Source organism: Siphateles boraxobius, unplaced genomic scaffold (assembly GCF_051911475.1).
Source record: "Siphateles boraxobius isolate OS27281-9 unplaced genomic scaffold, OSU_SipBor_1 25, whole genome shotgun sequence".
In the NCBI taxonomy this organism is placed as follows: Eukaryota; Metazoa; Chordata; class Actinopteri; order Cypriniformes; family Leuciscidae; genus Siphateles; species Siphateles boraxobius.
In genome coordinates, this window is record NW_027508866.1 from 28,231,840 (window position 1) to 28,238,029 (window position 6,190).

The window sequence follows — 6,190 nt, forward strand, 5'->3', positions numbered from 1 at the left end:
ACATAAGAAAGAGCCCATGAGAAGGATACAAAGTTCTTTTGAACCTTTTGAGGAGCCTTTTTTACCAGAAAAAAAAGTTACAATTGCCCGATATGGGGTCTGGCGGACTTGATTTTTACACATTAGAAACAGCCCATAAGAAGGATACAAAGCTCTTTTCAACCTTTTCAGGAGACTTTTTGACCTTGAAAAAAAAGTTCAAACGGCCAGATATGGGCTACTGTCTGGCGGACTTGACTTTTAACATCAGAAAGAGCCCATAAGAACGAAGCTCTTTTGAACCTTTTGAGGAGCCTTTTTGACCAGAAAAAAAGTTCTCACGGCCCGATATGGGCTACTGTCTGGCGGACTTGACTTTTTAAACTTTAGAAACAACCCATAAGAAGGACACAAAGCTCTTTTGAACCTTTTAAGGAGCCTTTTTGTCTTTGAAAAAAAGTTCAAACGGGCCGATATGGGCTACTTTCTGGCGGATTTGGCTTTTAACATCAGAAAGAGCCAATGAGTAGGATACGAAGCTCTTCTGAACCTTTTGAGGAGCCTTTTTGTCCAGAAAAAAAAGTTAAAACGGCCCCAATACGGGCTACTGTCTGGCAGACTTGACTTTTTACACTTTAGAAAGAGCCCATAAGAAGAATACAAAGCTCTTTTGAACCTTTTGAGGAGCCTTTTTGACCAGAAAAAAAAAGTTCAAACGGCCCCGATAAGGGCTACTGTCTGGCGGACTTGATTTTTACACATTAGAAACAGCCCATAAGAAGGATACAAAGCTCTTTTCAACCTTTTGAGGAGCCTTTTTGACCAGAAGAAAAAGTTCAAACAGCCCGATATGGGTTACTGTCTGGCGGACTTGACTTTTTACATCAGAAAGAGCCCATAAGCAGGATACGAAGCACTTTTGAACCTTTTGAGGAGCCTTTTTGACCATAAAAAAAAGTTCAAACGGCCCCTATACGGTCTACTGTCTGGCAGACTTGACCTTTAACATCAGAAAGAGCCCATAAGAAGGATACGAAGCTCTTTTGAACCTTTTGAGGAGCCTTTTTGACCAGAAAAAAAGTTCTCACGGCCCGATATGGGCTACTGTCTGGCGGACTTGACTTTTTAAACTTTAGAAACAACCCATAAGAAGGATACGAAGCTCTTCTGAACCTTTTGAGGAGCCTTTTTGACCAGAAAAAAAAAGTTCAAACGGCCCCGATAAGGGCTATTGTCTGGCGGACTTGATTTTTACACATTAGAAACAGCCCATAAGAAGGATACAAAGCTCTTTTCAACCTTTTGAGGAGCCTTTTTGACCAGAAAAAAAAGTTCAAACAGCGCGATATGGGTTACTGTCTGGCGGACTTGACTTTTTACACTTTAGAAAGAGCCAATAAGAAGGATTCGAAGCTCTTCTGAACCTCTTGAGGAGCCTTTTTGACCAGAAAAAGAAGTTCAAAGGTCCCCGATAAGGGCTACTGTCTGGCGGACTTGATTTTTACACATTAGAAACAGCCCATAAGAAGGATACAAAGCTCTTTTCAACCTTTTGAGGAGCCTTTTTGACCAGAAAAAAAAGTTCTCACGGCCCGATATGGGCTACTATCTGGCGGACTTGACTTTTTAAACTTTAGAAACAACCCATAAGAAGGATACAAAGCTCTTTTGAACCTTTTAAGGAGCCTTTTTGTCCAGAAAAAAGTTCAAACGGCCCGATATGGGCTACTGTTTGGCGGATTTGACTTTAAATATCAAAAAGAGCCAATAAGTAGGATTCGAAGCTCTTCTGAACCTTTTGAGGAGCCTTTTTGACCAGAAAAAAAAAGTTCAAACGGCCCCGATAAGGGCTACTGTCTGGCGGACTTGATTTTTACACATTAGAAACAGCCCATAAGAAGGATACAAAGCTCTTTTCAACCTTTTGAGGAGCCTTTTTGACCAGAAAAAAAAGTTCAAACAGCGCGATATGGGTTACTGTCTGGCGGACTTGACTTTTTACACTTTAGAAAGAGCCAATAAGAAGGATTCGAAGCTCTTCTGAACCTCTTGAGGAGCCTTTTTGACCAGAAAAAAAAGTTCAAAGGTCCCCGATAAGGGCTACTGTCTGGCGGACTTGATTTTTACACATTAGAAACAGCCCATAAGAAGGATACAAAGCTCTTTCAACCTTTTCAGGAGACTTTTTGACCTTGAAAAAAAAGTTCAAACGGCCAGATATGGGCTACTGTCTGGCGGACTTGACTTTTAACATCAGAAAGAGCCCATAAGAACGAAGCTCTTTTGAACCTTTTGAGGAGCCTTTTTGACCAGAAAAAAAGTTCTCACGGCCCGATATGGGCTACTGTCTGGCGGACTTGACTTTTTAAACTTTAGAAACAACCCATAAGAAGGACACAAAGCTCTTTTGAACCTTTTAAGGAGCCTTGTTGTCTTTGAAAAAAAGTTCAAACGGCCCGATATGGGCTACTTTCTGGCGGATTTGGCTTTTAACATCAGAAAGAGCCAATGAATAGGATACGAAGCTCTTCTGAACCTTTTGAGGAGCCTTTTTGTCCAGAAAAAAAAGTTAAAACGGCCCCAATACGGGCTACTGTCTGGCAGACTTGACTTTTTACACTTTAGAAAGAGCCCATAAGAAGAATACAAAGCTCTTTTGAACCTTTTGAGGAGCCTTTTTGACCAGAAAAAAAAAGTTCAAACGGCCCCGATAAGGGCTACTGTCTGGCGGACTTGATTTTTACACATTAGAAACAGCCCATAAGAAGGATACAAAGCTCTTTTCAACCTTTTGAGGAGCCTTTTTGACCAGAAGAAAAAGTTCAAACAGCCCGATATGGGTTACTGTCTGGCGGACTTGACTTTTTACACTTTAGAAAGAGCCCATAAGAAGGATTCGAAGCTCTTCTGAACCTTTTGAGGAGCCTTTTTGACCAGAAAAAAAAGTTCAAACGTCCCCGATAAGGGCTACTGTCTGGCGGACTTGAGTTTTAACATCAGAAAGAGCCCATAAGAAGGATACGAAGCACTTTTGAACCTTTTGAGGAGCCTTTTTGACCATAAAAAAAAGTTCAAACGGCCCCTATACGGTCTACTGTCTGGCAGACTTGACTTTTAACATCAGAAAGAGCCCATAAGAAGGATACAAAGCTCTTTTGAACCTTTTGAGGAGCCTTTTTGACCAGAAAAAAAGTTCTCACGGCCCGATATGGGCTACTGTCTGGCGGACTTGACTTTTTAAACTTTAGAAACAACCCATAAGAAGGATACGAAGCTCTTCTGAACCTTTTGAGGAGCCTTTTTGACCAGAAAAAAAAAGTTCAAACGGCCCCGATAAGGGCTACTGTCTGGCGGACTTGATTTTTACACATTAGAAACAGCCCATAAGAAGGATACAAAGCTCTTTTCAACCTTTTGAGGAGCCTTTTTGACCAGAAAAAAAAGTTCAAACAGCGCGATATGGGTTACTGTCTGGCGGGCTTGACTTTTTACACTTTAGAAAGAGCCAATAAGAAGGATTCGAAGCTCTTCTGAACCTCTTGAGGAGCCTTTTTGACCAGAAAAAAAAGTTCAAAGGTCCCCGATAAGGGCTACTGTCTGGCGGACTTGAGTTTTAACATCAGAGAGAGCCCATAAGAAGGATACGAAGCACTTTTGAACCTTTTGAGGAGCCTTTTTGACCTTGAAAAAAAAGTTCAAACGGCCAGATATGGGCTACTGTCTGGCGGACTTGACTTTTAACATCAGAAAGAGCCCATGAGAAGGATACGAAGCACTTTTGAACTTTTTGAGGACCCTTTTTGTCCAGAAAAAAAAGTTCAAACGGCCCCTATACGGGCTACTGTCTGGCGGACTTGACTTTTAACATCAGAAAGAGCCCGTAAGAAGGATACAAAGCTCTTCTGAACCTTTTGAGGAGCCTTTTTGACCAGAAAAAAAAGTTCTCACGGCCCGATATGGGCTACTATCTGGCGGACTTGACTTTTTAAACTTCAGAAACAACCCATAAGAAGGATACAAAGCTCTTTTGAACCTTTTAAGGAGCCTTTTTGTCCAGAAAACAGTTCAAACGGCCCGATATGGGCTACTGTTTGGCGGATTTGACTTTAAGCATCAAAAAGAGCCAATAAGTAGGATACGAAGCTCTTCTGAACCTTTTGAGGAGCCTTTTTTGACCAGAAAAAAAAAGTTCAAACGGCCCCGATAAGGGCTACTGTCTGGCGGACTTGATTTTTACACATTAGAAACAGCCCATAAGAAGGATACAAAGCTCTTTTCAACCTTTTGAGGAGCCTTTTTGACCAGAAAAAAAAGTTCAAACAGCGCGATATGGGTTACTGTCTGGCGGACTTGACTTTTTACACTTTAGAAAGAGCCAATAAGAAGGATTCGAAGCTCTTTTGAACCTTTTGAGGAGCCTTTTTGACCAGAAAAAAAAGTTCAAACGTCCCCGATAAGGGCTACTGTCTGGCGGACTTGAGTTTTAACATCAGAAAGAGCCCATAAGAAGTATACGAAGCACTTTTGAACCTTTTGAGGAGCCTTTTTGACCATAAAAAAAAGTTCAAACGGCCCCTATACGGGCTACTGTCTGGCGGACTTGACTTTTAACATCAGAAAGAGCCCGTAAGAAGGATAAAAGCTCTCTGAACCTTTTGAAGAGCCTTTTTGTCCAGAAAAAAAAGTTAAAACGGCCCCAATACGGGATACTGTCTGGCGGACTTGACTTTTTACACTTTAGAAAGAGCCCATAAGAAGAATACAAAGCTATTTTGAACCTTTTGAGGAGCCTTTTTGACCAGAAAAAAAAGTTTAAATTGCCCGATATGGGCTACAGTCTGGCGTACTTGACTTTTTACACTTTAGAAAGAGCCCATAAGAAGGATAAGAAGCTCTTTTGAACCTTTTGAGGAGACTTTTTGACCTTGAAAAAAAAGTTCAAACGGCCAGATATGGGCTACTGTCTGGCGGACTTGACTTTTAACATCAGAAAGAGCCCATGAGAAGGATACGAAGCTATTTTGAACCTTTTGAGGAGCCTTTTTGACCATAAAAAAAAGTTCAAACGGCCCCTATACGGGCTACTGTCTGGCGGACTTGACTTTTAACATCAGAAAGAGCCCGTAAGAAGGATACAAAGCTCTTCTGAACCTTTTGAGGAGCCTTTTTGACCAGAAAAAAAAGTTCTCACGGCCCGATATGGGCTACTATCTGGCGGACTTGACTTTTTAAACTTTAGAAACAACCCATAAGAAGGATACAAAGCTCTTTTGAACCTTTTAAGGAGCCTTTTTGTCCAGAAAAAAGTTCAAACGGCCCGATATGGGCTACTTTCTGGCGGATTTGACTTTAAACATCAAAAAGAGCCAATGAGTAGGATACGAAGCTCTTCTGAACCTTTTGAGGAGCCTTTTTGACCAGAAAAAAAAAGTTCAAACGGCCCCGATAAGGGCTATTGTCTGGCGGACTTGATTTTTACACATTAGAAACAGCCCATAAGAAGGATACAAAGCTCTTTTCAACCTTTTGAGGAGCCTTTTTGACCAGAAAAAAAAGTTCAAACAGTATGGGTTACTGTCTGGCGGACTTGACTTTTTACACTTTAGAAAGAGCCAATATGAAGGATTCAAAGCTCTTCTGAACCTTTTGAGGAGCCTTTTTGACCAGAAAAAAAAGTTCAAACGTCCCCGATAAGGGCTACTGTCTGGCGGACTTGAGTTTTAACATCAGAAAGAGCCCATAAGAAGTATACGAAGCACTTTTGAACCTTTTGAGGAGCCATTTTGACCATAAAAAAAAGTTCAAACGGCCCCTATACGGGCTACTGTCTGGCGGACTTGACTTTTAACATCAGAAAGAGCCCGTAAGAAGGATAAAAGCTCTCTGAACCTTTTGAAGAGCCTTTTTGTCCAGAAAAAAAAGTTAAAACGGCCCCAATACGGGCTACTGTCTGGCGGACTTGACTTTTTACACTTTAGAAAGAGCCCATAAGAAGAATACAAAGCTATTTTGAACCTTTTGAGGAGCCTTTTTGACCAGAAAAAAAAGTTAAAATTGCCCGATATGGGCTACTGTATGGCGTACTTGACTTTTTACACTTTAGAAAGAGCCCATAAGAAGGATAAGAAGCTCTTTTGAACCTTTTGAGGAGACTTTTTGACCTTGAAAAAAAAGTTCAAACGGCCAGATATGGGCTACTGTCTGGCGGACT